At 37.0% G+C, this 20,398-nt stretch overlaps 1 long non-coding RNA gene across 1 annotated transcript; it reads left to right on the top strand.

The window, feature by feature from the left end:
- Nucleotides 1-421: 421 nt before the first annotated feature.
- On the top strand, nt 422-1,238 carry LOC137572195 (uncharacterized). Its single transcript, XR_011031573.1, has 3 exons — nt 422-636; nt 752-887; nt 950-1,238. It is a non-coding gene; the product is annotated as an uncharacterized lncRNA (long non-coding RNA).
- The last annotated feature ends 19,160 nt before the right edge of the window (nt 1,239-20,398 follow it).

Here is a 20,398-nt window from a genome sequence, read left to right as displayed (position 1 = left end):
TGCGCGACACCGAAATGTATTATGTGTTGTGGATATGTACATATGTATGTGCAATGTATGACTATGTAAGCTTGTATGTATGTACGTATGTAAGCAAGTGCACCGGTATCCAAAGACGCTCGTGAGGAAATTAATTTCGCACCTAATTCGAACGCGCAAGAAATCGCGGTGCATACGTTAAGTGCTATTTTGAAAGAATATTTTTTTTTGCCTTTTGTGTCGTGGTAAATGTGCGAAGGGATTATATGTATATGGATATGTACATATGCGCGTACATCAACAGGTGAGGATGTATGTATGTTTCTTCCTACGTAGATACGCGCGTGCGGAAATAAGTTTGGCATTAAAAATAATTATTCCAACACATAAGAAAACGCGGTGAACACTTTGATTATTATTTTTTCCTATTTTTTATAACACTTTAATATTTTTTTTGTTTTTTAAACTTTTACGCGGATTTGGCAAACAGCTGTGGAAATTACATGTACATGTGAATGCATAGGTAAAAAAAGGTGGATTTGGACAATTGCGAGGAAAAAACATAAATAAAAATGGATAATCGTGGAATGTAAAACGAGAACGTTGGACAATCACGCTAAGGATTAGGAACTACCATGTAACCTTGGAACAGGTAAGGTATGTATGTACATACAATATGTAAAAGTGTGTAGGTCGCTATGGAGAAGCGGGAAAACCTCACACTTTTAGTAGTATGGAAATGAAATGAATAATGAAATTTTGTACTTATCAGGAATTCCGCCGATGCAAGCTGGAGGAGCGGAAGGATATCCGGCTCGAAGGACCAATGTTCGTGGAGGGGCGGAAGGATCCAAATAAATACAAGTAGTTGGCGGGTGCCAATTTTTTCTGGATATGGTGAGCGAGTGGTGAATTAAAAACGCGCGAAAACTTCGGTTAAACAAACTTATGCTTTATTAAATATTCACAGGGAGCCCGACACACACGAAATGGTTCGGGTTGAAAAAATTGACAAATCGTGTAAGAAAAAGAATCAGGAAAAAGAACGGGTGTTCGGGTGAAAAGCTCGATTCAGAGTAAATGGCGGTGCCCATTGGAAAAACCAAGTCACTCCTCCTGGTGTGACCGTAGATGCCGAGGATCAAAAAACCCTCCTCACTCCTCACCGCTCACTGCTCTTCGCCGCTCACTGCTGTTCACCCGGTGGCGTGAACAGGAAGGAATCAAATATTATATTTGTTCATAAAAAGGGAAAATAGTCCGAAGCTTCCAATTGTGGTGTATTTCCAAATTGTCAGCCATACCTAAAGCATTTGAGAAAATAATAACATCTCAATTGAAACATTTTTGTAGCTCTATTATTTCGTCGTCCTTACCTGGGTTTAAGAGACGTAGATCCACAACTGCTAACCTATTATAATTTACTTTTCACTAAATCATTCAAGACTGCTTTGCAAACTGGTGCTATTTATATCGACTTCAGCAAGGCTTTTGACTCTGTCAATCATGCACCGCATTTCTATAAATTGAACGCACTGGCATCCAGAGCCTTTTGCTAGATTGGATTCTTCAATATCTTTCTAAGCCGTCACAACAGGTCCTCTTCAAGTCTTTTCTTATACAATCGTTCTCTTGATATTTGCTCAGCTGCCACCAGGTTGGTCCCGTTATCAGACCTGATTCATTTTGGGACTCCACGTCGCCTCATAAGGTGGTGAATGACTTGAAGCATGATCAGGCCGTCAAGTCTCTAGTTAATTCCAAGTGTATGGCGCTTACAAAAAAAACAGGTAAAAATTCATATCCCTTGCTTCTCTGTCCCTCTTCCTCTCACTACTGCGAACGGTCCCATGTAATCAAGAAACTGGGCAAACAAAAGTAGTCAATCTTTCCGAAGGCAGTTTTCCCATCAGAAGACCACCCTTCTTACGGCATTTGAAGCGTGTTTGTGACGTTCGGAGTACCTCTTGGCGTAGTTAAGAAATCGAAAACTTCCGTCGTGTTTCAGTGATGATCGTTATTTCACTTTGATGCTTCGTTTCGTCACGTTGTTCCCCTGTGGCAGGATTGTTGCTTTATTTGTTCGTCCGCTTACATGTAACAAGTCACCATCATCAATTTCCGGTGTCAATTTCAAAAGACTGTTTTTCTTATCTATAGGGTTGTCACTTCCGAGCTTAGTACATTCTTCTTTTCTGTAGACTTTTGGGATATCAGGTCATTTTCACAAACTTCTTTTCCCTTCATTCCTAATACCCAAGCCAGAATCCGTATGGGTCTTGTGTGCGATGAGAATTTTCCAAAGAGTTCATCCGCCTAATTCGTGGTGACATTGCAGAATTCTTAATACTTCATTTAACTTCCTCATGCTTAGTGATTCCTCAAAATCGTCCAATTGAAACTCTGTTCCCGAAAACCATAGTGACTATCTGCTTTGCTGGGAACACATTTCCATTCTTCGTTGCGAGAGCTTTATATAATTCCATTCACTCGATGAGCGGCATACGGCTTGTACTCTCTCTCTGATCCAAACAAGTCCATGCTAGAACAGATGATGAGTTTGACCACGAACAAGCTTGTCCTTCTTATGTGGAGTTTCTGAGCCTAGTCGCCATAACGGCAATCTGTACCTTCAGTCTTGGCAGTAGACCGTTTCAGTGGTGTGCTATTTTTCCAATGCGTTTTATATGTTTTTCTCATTATAAAAGATACTTTCCATCCATCTCACTCGCATCTGCAAATATGTGTAACTTTACTGATTCATTAATAAAAGATATACCTTAATATCTTTGAACCCTAATTAAAAGTATTTCTTTAAAAAAACGAGGCCATCTTTTCCATTCGATGCACTCTTTTTGATGTACGGTTTGATTTCATTCTATCATATTTGTCCAGATGGACTGTTTCGCTATCAATAAGTACTCGACTTATATTTCGAAGAGATCGAAAATTGGCATATCGACTCAGAATGTGTCTCGTTTTGTGGAACTCTTTCATAAGAGAACAGAGACGATCCTTTTAAACGATGTATATTAATGCATACCAAGTACCTTCTGACTAAGAAACGCACCAGCTTTATCGGAATCATCATCTATGCTATCTTCTCCGAACTTATCATTGCAGACTTTAGACTTTGATACAATTTTCTTTGGTGTATCTGAATCACCTGTTCTGTAACTCTTACTGCTTCTGTTTTGTTGCCATATGAGTGTACGAATTCGTCAACATAATCCTAACAAAAGAATAAACCACCTATGGAAACGAGTCTTTGTATTCCGATGCGTTTTTATTCTTAACAATTTGCGCGGATGAGGGTGATCATTTCGATCTCAAACCATCAATCTCATAGACTGATGGGCTGTAAACTTGTCAGTTTCAATTGTTCTCTATAAAATGCGTTGAACCAGTCGGTCTTCGTTGCGTATCAAGACCTGATGGAACATTTCTGTTATGTCTGCGACTGCAAGTACCGACGGACCTTTGTCTAAATTTTATAAGAATGTAACTTAATGTGTGGCAATGGTCTGGCCCGCTCATCAGCAGTGCGTTAAGTGACACGCTGTGGACTTCCGCTGCAGCATCGATTCTACGATTCTAACTTTTCCGAGTTTATTTTAATTAAAGACTCCAAAACGCGGCAGGTACCATTCCTTGTCCAGGCTTATTTTCTGTTCTGACTTCTAAATCACACATCAGTTAACAATATTACTTCCGGTACTTAGGGTCCCTGTTAAACTACTTCTCGAAAGATAATTGTCTCTTAATGAGAATTTCTTTGCTATTGGAAATGTTGAATTCGTCCGATTTTCATAACAATTCGGTCCAGATGCGTTTATCAATACGTCTTCTTGTGTTTTCCAGTAGCATATTTGACATTTCAAGCTCTTGCCCTTGATGCTGATTTTTTTTTACATCTTTTACGTCCATTTCAGCATCAGCTTTATAATTGCAAGCGAGTTCATCTATGTCAGTGTGATTGTTTATTATGTTTATAGCTTTCTGCTCTCTGACGTGACGGTCGTGTTTTTGCATAGCTCCTGAGTTTTTATTAATATTTATTGTTTTTTCTCAATTTTTAATTGTGCTTAGTTTGTTTACACTTCCGCTGATGTTGTTCGCTTGACTCCCTTGTGTTTTATTTCCATAATTCGCCAAATTAATCAGTTTAAACAGTTTTTTCTTTTTCGTGATTAGTGTTCGGTGCATTTACATATTTTTTTTTTTTTCTTTCGTCATTGCTTCTGCAGTTGCTCCCCTCATCGCCCCCATCATACCATCAGTGCTAGTGGCTTTGTTGTTCTCTCTGCTTTGTGCTTGTGCTTAGCTTCTCTCCCGCGTAATCACTTTTGTAAGGCCGCCTCTCAAAGCTCGGCTTATAACTGTTCTTGCACTCTCTGTTGTGCTGTGCACTCTAGCTGTCTCTTTGTTTTATTTGTAATTATTGATTATTTATCAATAATTATCTTTGTGCTGTGAATTTAAATTTTCTATATATTCTTATATATATATAATTTTTTTTGCCTTTCTTTCGGCTTTTCAATGGCTTGTTGTCTACCTAATTGCAAACATTCTGATCGTTTTGATGATCAGTATAGAGCAATATCTTGTTGGCTCTGCGATAATCTTATTCACTTAAAATGTGCTGGCCTCAATGGCCGCGACTACGACAAATTTTCTGGTTTGTCTGTGTCTAAGCCTGAGCTTGGCTTAATGCGATGGACTTGCCCATCTTGTGCCAGCCAGCAGCTTGATTTTAGCCGTATGTATAGGGATCTTCGTTTAAGGTTTCTTTCTTTAAACAAACTGGCCAAACAGCTGTCAAACGAGTGTGACTCTAGCGTTCAATTATTGTCGCAATTCAAATTTGTTCCACCTATGAGAAATTGCACAAGAAATGTACCCTTGAGTTGCCTCGTAAGCAGTCGCCAGCTCTCTCTATTACTTCCTCTCCGATTTTACTTTCGCCTACACCATCTTCTTGTCCCTCTTTATGCTCTTCTTTTCAGATTGAAGTACCCATTACAAGCCCTGGTGTACCTCAATCTATCCCTCACGGGAACTCTGATCAATCACAGGATCATGCCGGCTCTCAATCACTTGCGGATCCCAATGCTCCTCCGCCTCCACTAACTGTAGTACCTAATCGCAAACAATTATTTATTTCTAGGCTTGCTCCAGATACTTCTGAGTCGTCTGTGGCAGCTTACATTGGTAATATTTGCCCTGCTAAGGTTTTAATTCAAAAGTTTAAGTTTTCTAGGCCTCGCGAAATCTCCTCTTTTAAAATTACAGTACCAAATGAGTACTTCTCAGCTATGGTTGACCCTAATTTTTGGCCAGAGGGCCTAGTTGTACACGAGTTTGCGCCCAATAAGCGCTCTCGTCCGTTGCCTGTCCACCTTCCTACTTTATCTTCTGCTTCAAAAAACTAATAACGTCTAGTCTTTGCATTCATTATCAAAATGTAAGAGGACTTCTTACCAAGCTGTCGAACCTTTTCTGTGATAGCCAAACCTTTTCAGCTGACATATTAGCTTTCTCTGAAACTTGGCTTAACTCCTCTGTTTTAGATAATGAAATTCTTTCTAATAATTTTATTTCTTATAGGCTTGATCGTGTTGGTCGTCGTGGCGGTGGAGTACTCATTGCTGTAAACTCGAATCTGTCTTCAAGTGTGGTGCCGATTGATCTCCCCTTAGGTGTTGAGTTTATTTGCGTCGAAGTTACATGTTCTAACTTTAGCCTATATATCTCTTGTTCATATATTCCTCCAGCTTCTGATATCATGATCTATGTGCACCATGCTGATGCTTTACGAACTATTTTTGGTCGTCTTAAAGATCGTGATGTTCTTATAGTTTTAGGTGATTTTAACTTGCCTAATATTTCTTGGCTTGTTGATGATAATCTATCTTTCTTAATTCCTTCATCTCAACATGTTTTTCTTGATAGCCTACTTGAATGTTCACTATATCAGTTGAATTCTTTCCTTAACTGTTCTAAAAGAATCCTTGATCTTGTTTTTGTCTCTGATCCCACTGTTAGTGCTGTATCGCAAACACAGCCACTAGTGAAACCTGAAGATCCTTATCATCCTACCATTGAAGTTACTATTTCTTACAATTCCGATACTAATTTATTTAAAAACATCTCAAATTCTCGTCGTAGATGTTTTCGTAAAACAAATTTCAATCTTCTTAACAGCCTTATTTTCTCTTTTGATTGGTCGTTTCTATTTGAGTGCTGCGATATAGATTGTGCAGTGAAGTTTTTCTATTCTGCTCTTAATTCTCTAATTGATAAATGCGTTCCTTATGTGAATGTCTCTACCGTCTCCAGCTCGCCAGTCTGGTTCACACGTAGGCTCTCTAATCTTCGTAACATTAAATCGAGATATTTTAAAAGATTTAAAAAAACTGGTTCGCGACTTGACTATGCAAATTATTGTATAGCCAAATCTTAATTTTGTCTTTTAAATACTCAATGCTACAACAATTATCTCGTTCGCTGTAAGGCTGAATTTTATAATAACCCCAAAAGATTTTACAACTTTGTCAATTCCAAAAGACGCTCTAATGTACTACCTTCCACCTTCAGACTTAACGACCAGTCTGCTAATAATGATTTAGATATTGCAGATCTGTTTGCTAAATTTGTTCAGTCGACATATTCTACTACTGTTTCGGATCCCACACCCTATCCCTTTTCAATCCCACATTTAAATTGTATGTTTTTTCCCAGTATTACTGAAGACTGTATTCTCTCTAGCTTGTCATCTATGAAGTCTTCCTTCGTTCCCGGGCCTGATGATATACCTAGTTGCATCCTTAAAATGTGTTCTATTTCCCTATCTAAGCCTTTAGCTCGGTTATTCTTTATATCGAGTGAGACTTGTAGATTTCCTGATATTTGGAAGGAGTCATTTATTATTCCGCTTTTTAAAAAGGGTAGCAAATCGGATGTTTCCAACTACCGTGGCATTGCCAAACTTTCGGCAATACCTAAACTGTTTGAGAAAATTATTACGTCTTCTCTTCAACATCTATCCAAATCCACTATTTCTCCTTGTCAGCATGGTTTCATGAAAGGTCGTTCGTCGCTTACCAACCTTTTAGAATTGACTACCCTTGTACACCATGGCTTCCGTAAAAAGTGTCAAACTGATGTTATTTATACTGACTTCAGTAAGGCTTTTGATACGGTTGATCATTCTTTGCTTCTCGCGAAACTTAACATCATGGGTTTTTCACCAAAATTATTGGGTTGGTTAAAGTCGTATCTTATTGGCAGAACCCAAAAGGTGTCTTTTCGTTCTTTTCGTTCCTCGATATCTAAAACTGTTAGAGTTACGTCAGGTGTACCCCAAGGCAGTCATCTGGGCCCACTATTATTTACATTGTTTACAAATGATTTGCCTTTGGCCTTGGCTCATTCACGCGTGCTCATGTTTGCGGATGACGTCAAGATTTGTTATTCCTATAATGATCCTTCTTTCCAACAGTACTTGCAATCAGATCTCGATGCGTTCTGTGATTGGTGCCACGTTAATAAATTACACCTTAATGCCTCTAAGTGTTCTTTTATGACTTTCAGTCGTTTGTCTCCGCTCCTAGCTCATTACTCTATTAAGTCTGTTTCGTTAGATTGTGTTCCATCATTCAAAGACTTAGGCGTTATGTTTGACCCTAAACTTTCCTTTAATGTTCATATTTCTTCAATTGTCAACAGAGCAAGCAGCCTTCTCGGCTTCATTAAACGTTGGGCCAAAGAATTTGATGATCCCTATGTAACAAAGGTTTTAAACACTTCGTTAGTTCGCCCTACTCTAGAATATTGCTCGCCAGTGTGGAACCCGCAATATGATGTTCACCAGCGTAGTATTGAATCGGTACAGAAGCAATTCCTTAAGTTTGCGCTACGCGGTCTAAATTGGTACCCGGGTCTTCGCATACCTTCTTATTCTGACAGACTTCTTCTTATTAATCTTCCTTCACTTTATAACCGTAGGCTTGTTTTTGGCATTCTCTTTCTCCATAAACTAGTCAACGGCGAAGTCATTTCTACCAATTTACTAGATACGCTGTATTTTTGTGTTCCCTCACGTCGGACCAGAAACTTTTTTCCTATTCACCTTAGTAGATGTCTGACTAACTACTCTCTTCACGAACCTCTTCGTGTTCTTTGGCAATCTTTTAACAACCTTTCTCACCTTATCTCTCCTCATCTTTCTGTCACTTCTCTTCGCGCTATACTTTTTAATCATCTACAGCGAAACCAATGAAAATATTCTGGACTTGGATTGGCTGCAACTCATCCCTGGCCACATTGGCTGTGAATCGGGGCATAGCCGGCACCTTGTGCAAATAAAACACCTCCACCGGGTCTGGGATGTTTAGTTGTGTATAAAGCTAAGCTACCTTCTTCATTTAATTACTATCTGTCTTTAGCTTAAGCTTTTTCGTCGACTGCTGTGTTAGTTGACGTAAATAAATAAATAAATAAAATAAATAAATAAATAAATAAATAAATAAATAAATAAATTCCATTTGGACCATCATTGGAATGATTCTAGATCTTACCGTATAGCACACCAGCTTGTTTAGCTTTCACAGTAGCTAGTCCATTTCAGGCAGATGACTTCATATTTCTGAGTATACCTAGGTGCACTTTCACAAGTCCAATCAACAACTCAGGTTCGACATTGCTATGCCAATTTTTAAAATACAACTCGTTTCTATTTATCGTTTTTTAGCCTTTTTTTAGTGTTTTGACTGTTCAAATATGAAACCGCTGCATACGCCTTTTCTGACACTCTTTTTGTCAATTTTTTGTACCCGTTGTGTACCTTAAACGTGAATTTGTCTTTAAATGGTTTCCACTATTACCGTAAGGTATGAATTGCTTCATTAAGATCTATTTTTAGTATTTTATTATGCACCCATAGTTACAAGCAGAAGAAAGGTTTTTTTTAACATAAGGTATATATGTATGTTCTTGATCAACATGAACAGCAGAGTCGATCTAGCCTTGTCCGTCTGTTCGTATGATGGACCTCCTTGAGATGTTTCTTGAAGTACTTACAATCGAGATGCTATAAAATATAAAAAAACGGGTAATTTATCGGATTCTTCTGATTTTTTATGTAGTTGCTCGATCAAATTTTAGGGTGCTGAATTCACAATGCTTTTAGGATTATCTTCAGCGATGTAAACTCTCATTTTCTCGCGATTCTAAGCAATTTTATAACTTTCTCAACGCAAAACGTAAGACATCTGTGCACCCGACTTACTTGTCTTCCGAAAACAATGAAACTGACCATGATCAGGGTATTGCCAATAAACTTGCGAATTTTTTCAAAACAACTTATTTCTCTACGATGTGTTTGATGAAAGTTCAGTTCTTGCTTTGTACCGTCAAACTAGTATATGCACCTTGGCCTTGGCGGAATACACGTCTTGAGGTTTTGTGGATAGGCTCTATGTCAATACTTGAGTTGTTTACACTCTTTGTCACATCATCCCATCTATTTGGAAGGAATAAAATATTATATTTGTTCATAAAAAGGGAAAATAGTCCGAAGCTTCCAATTGTGGTGTATTTCCAAATTGTCAGCCATACCTAAAGCATTTGAGAAAATAATAACATCTCAATTGAAACATTTTTGTAGCTCTATTATTTCGTCGTCCTTACCTGGGCTTAAGAGACGTAGATCCACAACTGCTAACCTATTATAATTTACTTTTCACTAAATCATTCAAGACTGCTTTGCAAACTGGCGCTATTTATATCGACTTCAGCAAGGCTTTCATGCACCGCATTTCTATAAATTGAACGCACTGGCATCCAGAGCCTTTTGCTAGATTGGATTCTTCAATATCTTTCTAAGCCGTCACAACAGGTCCTCTTTAAGTCTTTTCTTATACAATCGCTCTCTTGATATTTGCTGAGCTGCCACCAGGTTGGTCCCGTTATCAGACCTGATTCATTTTGGGACTCCACGTCGCCTCATAAGGTGGTGAATGACTTGAAGCATGATCAGGCCGCCAAGTCTCTAGTTAATTCCAAGTGTATGGCGCTTACAAAAAAACAGGTAAAAATTCATATCCCTTGCTTCTCTGTCCCTCTTCCTCTCACTACTGCGAACGGTCCCATGTAATCAGGAAACTGGGCAAACAAAAGTAGTCAATCTTTCCGAAGGCAGTTTTCTCATCAGAACCCTTCTTACGGCATTTGAATCGTGTTTGTGACGTTCGGAGTACCTCTTGGCGTAGTTAAGAAATCGAAAACTTCCGTCGTGTTTCAGTGATGATCGTTATTTCACTTTGATGCTTCGTTTCGTCACGTTGTTCCCCTGTGGCAGGATTGTTGCTTTATTTGTTCGTCCGCTTACATGTAACAAGTCACCATCATCAATTTCCGGTGTCAATTTCAAAAGACTGTTTTTCTTATCTATAGGGTTGTCACTTCCGAGCTTAGTACATTCTTCTTTTCTGTAGACTTTTGGGATATCAGGTCATTTTCACAAACTTCTTTTCCCTTCATTCCTAATACCCAAGCCAGAATCCGTATGGGTCTTGTGTGCGATGAGAATTTTCCAAAGAGTTCATCCGCCTAATTCGTGGTGACATTGCAGAATTCTTAATACTTCATTTAACTTCCTCATGCTTAGTGATTCCTCAAAATCGTCCAATTGAAACTCTGTTCCCGAAAACCATAGTGACTATCTGCTTTGCTGGGAACACATTTCCATTCTTCGTTGCGAGAGCTTTATATAATTCCATTCACTCGATGAGCGGCATACGGCTTGTACTCTCTCTCTGATCCAAACAAGTCCATGCTAGAACAGATGATGAGTTTGACCACGAACAAGCTTGTCCTTCTTATGTGGAGTTTCTGAGCCTATTCGCCATAACGGCAATCTGTACCAGTCTTGGCAGTAGACAGTTTCAGTGGTGTGCTATTTTTCCAATGCGTTTTATATGTTTTTCCCATTATAAAAGATACTTTCCATCCATCTCACTCGCATCTGCAAATATGTGTAACTCTACTGATTCATTAATAAAAGATATACCTTAATATCTTTGAACCCTAATTAAAAGTATTTCTTTAAAAAAAACGAGGCCATCTTTTCCATTCGATGCACTCTTTTTGATGTACGGTTTGATTTCATTCTATCATATTTGTCCAGATGGACTGTTTCGCTATCAATAAGTACTCGACTTATATTTCGAAGAGATCGAAAATTGGCATATCGACTCAGAATGTGTCTCGTTTTGTGGAATTCTTTCATAAGAGAACAGAGACGATCCTTTTAAACGATGTATATTAATGCATACCAAGTACCTTCTGACTAAGAAACGCACCAGCTTTATCGGAATCATCATCTATGCTATCTTCTCCGAACTTATCATTGCAGACTTTAGACTTTGATACAATTTTCTTTGGTGTATCTGAATCACCTGTTCTGTAACTCTTACTGCTTCTGTTTTGTTGCCATATGAGTGTACGAATTCGTCAACATAATCCTAACAAAAGAATAAACCACCTATGGAAACGAGTCTTTGTATTCCGATGCGTTTTTATTCTTAACAATTTGCGCGGATGAGGGTGATCATTTCGATCTCAAACCATCAATCTCATAGACTGATGGGCTGTAAACTTGTCAGTTTCAATTGTTCTCTATAAAATGCGTTGAACCAGTCGGTCTTCGTTGCGTATCAAGACCTGATGGAACATTTCTGTTATGTCTGCGACTGCAAGTACCGACGGACCTTTGTCTAAATTTTATAAGAATGTAACTTAATGTGTGGCAATGGTCTGGCCCGCTCATCAGCAGTGCGTTAAGTGACACGCTGTGGACTTCCGCTGCAGCATCGATTCTACGATTCTAACTTTTCCGAGTTTATTTTAATTAAAGACTCCAAAACGCGGCAGGTACCATTCCTTGTCCAGGCTTATTTTCTGTTCTGACTTCTAAATCACACATCAGTTAACAATATTACTTCCGGTACTTAGGGTCCCTGTTAAACTACTTCTCGAAAGATAATTGTCTCTTAATGAGAATTTCTTTGCTATTGGAAATGTTGAAATCGTCCGATTTTCATAACAATTCGGTCCAGATGCGTTTATCAATACGTCTTCTTGTGTTTTCCAGTAGCATATTTGACATTTCAAGCTCTTGCTCTTGATGCTGATTTTTTTTTTACATCTTTTACGTCCATTTCAGCATCAGCTTTATAATTGCAAGCGAGTTCATCTATGTCAGTGTGATTGTTTATTATGTTTATAGCTTTCTGCTCTCTGACGTGACGGTCGTGTTTTTGCATAGCTCCTGAGTTTTTATTAATATTTATTGTTTTTTCTCAATTTTTAATTGTGCTTAGTTTGTTTACACTTCCGCTGGTGTTGTTCGCTTGACTCCCTTGTGTTTTATTTCCATAATTCGCCAAATTAATCAGTTTAAACAGTTTTTTCTTTTTCGTGATTCGTGTTTGGTGCATTTACATATTTTTTTTTTTCTTTCGTCATTGCTTCTGCAGTTGCTCCCCTCATCGCCCCCATCATACCATCAGTGCTAGTGGCTTTGTTGTTCTCTCTGCTTTGTGCTTGTGCTTAGCTTCTCTCCCGCGTAATCACTTTTGTAAGGCCGCCTCTCAAAGCTCGGCTTATAACTGTTCTTGCACTCTCTGTTGTGCTGTGCACTCTAGCTGTCTCTTTGTTTTATTTGTAATTATTGATTATTTATCAATAATTATCTTTGTGCTGTGAATTTAAATTTTCTATATATTCTTATATATATATAATTTTTTTTGCCTTTCTTTCGGCTTTTCAATGGCTTGTTGTCTACCTAATTGCAAACATTCTGATCGTTTTGATGATCAGTATAGAGCAATATCTTGTTGGCTCTGCGATAATCTTATTCACTTAAAATGTGCTGGACTCAATGGCCGCGACTACGACAAATTTTCTGGTTTGTCTGTGTCTAAGCCTGAGCTTGGCTTAATGCGATGGACTTGCCCATCTTGTGCCAGCCAGCAGCTTGATTTTAGCCGTATGTATAGGGATCTTCGTTTAAGGTTTCTTTCTTTAAACAAACTGGCCAAACAGCTGTCAAACGAGTGTGACTCTAGCGTTCAATTATTGTCGCAATTCAAATTTGTTCCACCTTCTGAGAAATTGCACAAGAAATGTACCCTTGAGTTGCCTCGTAAGCAGTCGCCAGCTCTCTCTATTACTTCCTCTCCGATTTTACTTTCGCCTACACCATCTTCTTGTCCCTCTTTATGCTCTTCTTTTCAGATTGAAGTACCCATTACAAGCCCTGGTGTACCTCAATCTATCCCTCACGGGAACTCTGATCAATCACAGGATCATGCCGGCTCTCAATCACTTGCGGATCCCAATGCTCCTCCGCCTCCACTAACTGTAGTACCTAATCGCAATCAATTATTTATCTGTGGCAGCTTACATTGGTAATATTTGCCCTGCTAAGGTTTTAATTCAAAAGTTTAAGTTTTCTAGGACTCATGAAATCTCCTCTTTTAAAATTACAGTACCAAATGAGTACTTCTCAGCTATGGTTGACCCTAATTTTTGGCCAGAGGGCCTAGTTGTACACGAGTTTGCGCCCAATAAGCGCTCTCGTCCGTTGCCTGTCCACCTTCCTACTTTATCTTCTGCTTCAAAAAACTAATAACGTCTAGTCTTTGCATTCATTATCAAAATGTAAGAGGACTTCTTACCAAGCTGTCGAACCTTTTCTGTGATAGCCAAACCTTTTCAGCTGACATATTAGCTTTCTCTGAAACTTGGCTTAACTCCTCTGTTTTAGATAATGAAATTCTTTCTAATAATTTCATTTCTTATAGGCTTGATCGTGTTGGTCGTCGTGGCGGTGGAGTACTCATTGCTGTAAACTCGAATCTGTCTTCAAGTGTGGTGCCGATTGATCTCCCCTTAGGTGTTGAGTTTATTTGCGTCGAAGTTACATGTTCTAACTTTAGCCTATATATCTCTTGTTCATATATTCCTCCAGCTTCTGATATCATGATCTATGTGCACCATGCTGATGCTTTACGAACTATTTTTGGTCGTCTTAAAGATCGTGATGTTCTTATAGTTTTAGGTGATTTTAACTTGCCTAATATTTCTTGGCTTGTTGATGATAATCTATCTTTCTTAATTCCTTCATCTCAACATGTTTTTCTTGATAGCCTACTTGAATGTTCACTATATCAGTTGAATTCTTTCCTTAACTGTTCTAAAAGAATCCTTGATCTTGTTTTTGTCTCTGATCCCACTGTTAGTACTGTATCGCAAACACAGCCACTCGTGAAACCTGAAGATCCTTATCATCCTACCATTGAAGTTACTATTTCTTACAATTCCGATACTAATTTATTTAAAAACATCTCAAATTCTCGTCGTAGATGTTTTCGTAAAACAAATTTCAATCTTCTTAACAGCCTTATTTTCTCTTTTGATTGGTCGTTTCTATTTGAGTGCTGCGATATAGATTGTGCAGTGAAGTTTTTCTATTCTGCTCTTAATTCTCTAATTGATAAATGCGTTCCTTATGTGAATGTCTCTACCGTCTCTAGCTCGCCAGTCTGGTTCACACGTAGGCTCTCTAATCTTCGTAACATTAAATCGAGATATTTTAAAAGATTTAAAAAAACTGGTTCGCGACTTGACTATGCAAATTATTGTATAGCCAAATCTCAATTTTGTCTTTTAAATACTCAATGCTACAACAATTATCTCGTTCGCTGTAAGGCTGAATTTTATAATAACCCCAAAAGATTTTAAAACTTTGTCAATTCCAAAAGACGCTCTAATGTACTACCTTCCACCTTCAGACTTAACGACCAGTCTGCTAATAATGATTTAGATATTGCAGATCTGTTTGCTAAATTTTTTCAGTCGACATATTCTACTACTGTTTCGGATCCCACATTTAAATTGTATGTTTTTTCCCAGTAGTACTGAAGACTGTATTCTCTCTAGCTTGTCATCTATGAAGTCTTCCTTCGTTCCCGGGCCTGATGATATACCTAGTTGCATCCTTAAAATGTGTTCTATTTCCCTATCTAAGCCTTTAGCTCGGTTATTCTTTATATCGAGTGATACTTGTAGATTTCCTGATATTTGGAAGGAGTCATTTATTATTCCGCTTTTTAAAAAGGGTAGCAAATCGGATGTTTCCAACTACCGTGGCATTGCCAAACTTTCGGCAATACCTAAACTGTTTGAGAAAATTATTACGTCTTCTCTTCAACATCTATCCAGATCCACTATTTCTCCTTGTCAGCATGGTTTCATGAAAGGTCGTTCGTCGCTTACCAACCTTTTAGAATTGACTACCCTTGTACACCATGGCTTCCGTAAAAAGTGTCAAACTGATGTTATTTATACTGACTTCAGTAAGGCTTTTGATACGGTTGATCATTCTTTGCTTCTCGCGAAACTTAACATCATGGGTTTTTCACCAAAATTATTGGGTTGGTTAAAGTCGTATCTTATTGGCAGAACCCAAAAGGTGTCTTTTCGTTCTTTTCGTTCCTCGATATCTAAAACTGTTAGAGTTACGTCAGGTGTACCCCAAGGCAGTCATCTGGGCCCACTATTATTTACATTGTTTATAAATGATTTGCCTTTGGCCTTGGCTCATTCACGCGTGCTCATGTTTGCGGATGACGTCAAGATTTGTTATTCCTATAATGATCCTTCTTTCCAACAGTACTTGCAATCAGATCTCGATGCGTTCTGTGATTGGTGCCACGTTAATAAATTACACCTTAATGCCTCTAAGTGTTCTTTTATGACTTTCAGTCGTTTGTCTCCGCTCCTAGCTCATTACTCTATTAAGTCTGTTTCGTTAGATTGTGTTCCATCATTCAAAGACTTAGGCGTTATGTTTGACCCTAAACTTTCATTTAATGTTCATATTTCTTCAATTGTCAACAGAGCAAGCAGCCTTCTCGGCTTCATTAAACGTTGGGCCAAAGAATTTGATGATCCCTATGTAACAAAGGTTTTAAACACTTCGTTAGTTAGCCCTACTCTAGAATATTGCTCGCCAGTGTGGAACCCGCAATATGATGTTCACCAGCGTAGTATTGAATCGGTACAGAAGCAATTCCTTAAGTTTGCGCTACGCGGTCTAAATTGGTACCCGGGTCTTCGCATTCCTTCTTATTCTGACAGACTTCTTCTTATTAATCTTCCTTCACTTTATAACCGTAGGCTTGTTTTTGGCATTCTCTTTCTCCATAAACTAGTCAACGGCGAAGTCATTTCTACCAATTTACTAGATACTCTGTATTTTTGTGTTCCCTCACGTCGCACCAGAAACTTTTTTCCTATTCACCTTAGTAGATGTCTGACTAACTACTCTCTTCACGAACCTCTTCGCGTTCTTTGGCAATCTTTTAACAACCTTTCTCACCTTATCTCTCCTCATCTTTCTGTCACTTCTCTTCGCGCTATACTTTTTAATCATCTACAGCGAAACCAATGAAAATATTCTGGACTTGGATTGGCTGCAACTCATCCCTGGCCACATTGGCTGTGAATCGGGGCATAGCCGGCACCTTGTGCAAATAAAACACCTCCACCGGGTCGGGGATGTTTAGTTGTGTATAAAGCTAAGCTACCTTCTTCATTTAATTACTATCTGTCTTTAGCTTAAGCTTTTTCGTCGACTGCTGTGTTAGTTGACGTAAATAAATAAATAAATAAAATAAATAAATAAATAAATAAATAAATTCCATTTGGACCATCATTGGAATGATTCTAGATCTTACCGTATAGCACACCAGCTTGTTTAGCTTTCACAGTAGCTAGTCCATTTCAGGCAGATGACTTCATATTTCTGAGTATACCTAGGTGCACTTTCACAAGTCCAATCAACAACTCAGGTTCGACATTGCTATGCCAATTTTTAAAATACAACTCGTTTCTATTTATCGTTTTTTAGCCTTTTTTTAGTGTTTTGACTGTTCAAATATGAAACCGCTGCATACGCCTTTTCTGACACTCTTTTTGTCAATTTTTTGTACCCGTTGTGTACCTTAAACGTGAATTTGTCTTTAAATGGTTTCCACTATTACCGTAAGGTATGAATTGCTTCATTAAGATCTATTTTTAGTATTTTATTATGCACCCATAGTTACAAGCAGAAGAAAGGTTTTTTTTAACATAAGGTATATATAATTAAATATTCGATTTTCTCGATAAGGAAAAAAAAGATATTTTTCGTGAGTTAAGTAACGTACTTTATTATTTGAAAGGAAACTTAGAACTGATTACAAAAATGTCTTATGGTTATATTTATAGCTAAATTTGGGAGCCCTTTGGTGGCGTGGTTGATACTTCGACGATTTGATTGGTCCGACTTTAAATGCTGAGTTAGCGTTCTCACGCCTTTGGTTGTTAGGGGGACAATTATTATTTCAAGTGTTCAATTGTTTATGTTCATTTTTTATGGATTAGCGTTCATACGCTTTGGTTTTGAGGGGGACAATTGTTTACGTTATGATTTTTAGGGGCCGAAATATTTATATGTTATTGGGTATTGGAGTCGGATATATGACTCCCCCATCCTAAAGAAAATAGCCTGTCCTCAGGCGGATACATTGGGATATAGCGAGGGATTTTTCTCAGCTGTAAATATTGGAGTGTCAATTTTGTTTATAATTTGGGACTCGATTTTTTCAACAATTGGGGTTTCGATTATGTCTGTGGGACCACGATTGTTATTTGATCGGAAATGCTTAATAATTAATTTTTGTGGCATTGCCTTAAACTTATAGATTAAGTATGTAATCAAACTTATTATAGTAAGTATAAAAGTGGTTAATGTAATAGTTTGAAATGCAGTATAATATTTCGTATGTTCGTTAATTATCTCTTTTGTTTGGATAAAGGAAATAGGTTCTAGCCTGGTGATATTGTTTGTTACATAAATGCTTTGGCTATAGTCAAGTAATGAATTTATTATTGATATTTCGTTTAGTTGTAAGGCACAATCGTAAATTTTTATTATGTTATTGCCTTCTATTATTAATTCGTTGTTTACGCAATTTTGATTAAGTTTAGTTTTTGGTAGATTCCATGTTACAATTATGTTTGGTTCAATGTAATTAGTTTGAAAATTCTTATATGTCTTAGTGTATTTACAAGTGGTTGGGATTTGATTTAAAATGCCTATTATACATTCGTTAGTTTCTATTTGTTTTGTGTTTTTATTGAACAAAGTGTTGTTATTAAAATAGTATTTATCGTATGAATTTTCTGTCAAAATATTTTTATTCTCGTCTGGATAAGGAAGTATCTCAAAGATAGGGGTTTTTATTACTTCTTGAGGAATGTTTGAAATGATAAATATCTCGTTTGAACTTGGTTTAAGCCAGGTGGAAGTTTTTGTATTCAATAGTTTTTCCGAATTAACATGACTTAAGTGATTATGTTTTAAAAGTTTTGGGTTGAAAATTCCTAATCTAGTGAGCTGCATGCCCATTTCTATGTCTTCAATGTATTCTGTGAAATGCTCAAAATTAAAGATTAGAACTTCTAATCTTACTTCTTTTTCTTTTTCTTCCCTGAGGCTGTTTATTACTTCTAAACCTTTATTAACAGTGTCTATTACGTAATTTAGTTCGTTTGCTTGTACGCTATTGCTTTCAAGATTATTTATTTTTTCTTCTAATTCATCTTTATCTTCCTGATCAAGAGTACCAAAAAGATATTTGTATATTGAACCAATTCCGTTAATTAGTCCTCGTTTGTTACGTTTTACAATGTGTATTCCATTAATTTCCCTACTTAGTTTTTCTGTTAAGTATTGAATATGGATTATGTTTTTAAATTCTTGTGCTTGTTGCATTAAATTATTATATGTAATGTCTATTAGAGTTAAGTTCACTTTTAAATAATGATATTCAAAGTTTGTCGGTAAGTCCATGGTTCCTGTTTTAAATATTAAGTAACCGTTTGGTGCTTTTACTGGGTTTATGTCAATGGATTGACTGCATGTTGATTTTAATGTTAAGAATAGCATGATGTAATAAAAAGTCATCTTGAGTTGTTGACCTGTAATTAATTAATTGTCGTATTTGCTTTTATTAACTTTCTTTTTCTTCTTGAATTTTGATTTGTAGTGTGTAACTTTTTGTCCTCTATTTCTTTCTTCAAAATGTTTCTCGTCTAACTGATTTATTTCTCCTGTCTTTTTGAATGGGTTTGTCGTTTTTGACTTTACTAGTGGTGCTTGTTTAAATCTAGTGTCGATTTCGAAGTCGTGTCTATCTTCGTTTAAATTGTTTATTTGATGTATTTTTCTTGTTTGGGTATTATAGTCGGGGGATCCTGCATAGATAAAAATGTCCGCTGGTGTTCGGTTAGTTGTTTTATGTCTCGTCTTATGGTTGTATACGTAGAGAATTTTTTCAAATTTGAGTAATTTATCTTCGATGTCATTTTCACTATTAATAATTCTGAGTTTTTCATTTATTGTTTTATGGAATCTTTCTACATCTGAGATGCCGTTTTTACTTGATGTGATTTCTAACTTTACATTTTCTTCTTGTAGCCAATTTTTTAGTGCTATACACAGAAATGCTGAATCTTTGTCTGATTTTATTTCTATCGGTTTGCCCATTTCAGTGAATACTTTCATAATTGCTCTCTTGGCTTCTAACCAATCTCTAGACTTTACTTCTACAAGTGTTGCAAATTTCGAGTAAATGTCAATGCATGAGAGGAATTGTAAATTGTCGATCATGTAAAAGTCCATGACGTATTTTTCTCTGATATTAAAAAGTTCTGGTGTTATTTCAAAAGTTAGTTTTGTATTTCTATTTTCTGTCTTTGCGATATTGCATACTGAGCATTCATTAATAATGTTTTGAATTAGGTTTTGGAAATCGGGAAAATAATATTTTTCTTTAAACAAATTAATCGTTTTTTCAATTCCTGGATGTAATAATTCTTTATGTTGTTTTAGGATTATTTCTTTAAATTGTGCAAACGTTTGAAGATCCTCTAACTTAATGCTAGATTTCGAGGTTTTTGTATTTGCGTTTGGTTGTATTATTTCGATAAAAGCTTGTTGGAATATGGGAAAATCTTGTTCATTATGAAAATATAGTACAGTGTTCTTACTGCAGAGATATCTTATGATTATATCCCTTGCGTAAGCATTGGTCATTTCTTTGTATGTTATTTTTATGTTTGTTTTGTAAAAGTAAGTTGTTGTTTCTGTTTTGTCTTCTGAACCTCTAATGAATTCTATTTGTCTGTTATAATAATTAATGGGTCTTTCTACTATTGGAATGTAGTTTTCATTATCCTCGTGAGCACTATGTATTGTAGCTGCTGTGCTTTCTGTTGATCCTAAAAAGTTTTCATCTATTTTAAC

The sequence above is a fragment of the Drosophila tropicalis genome, unplaced genomic scaffold (genome assembly GCF_018151085.1).
Source record: "Drosophila tropicalis isolate 14030-0801.00 unplaced genomic scaffold, ASM1815108v1 contig_258, whole genome shotgun sequence".
Taxonomy (NCBI): Eukaryota; Metazoa; Arthropoda; class Insecta; order Diptera; family Drosophilidae; genus Drosophila; species Drosophila tropicalis.
This window is presented reverse-complemented; position numbering and strand designations above follow the sequence as displayed.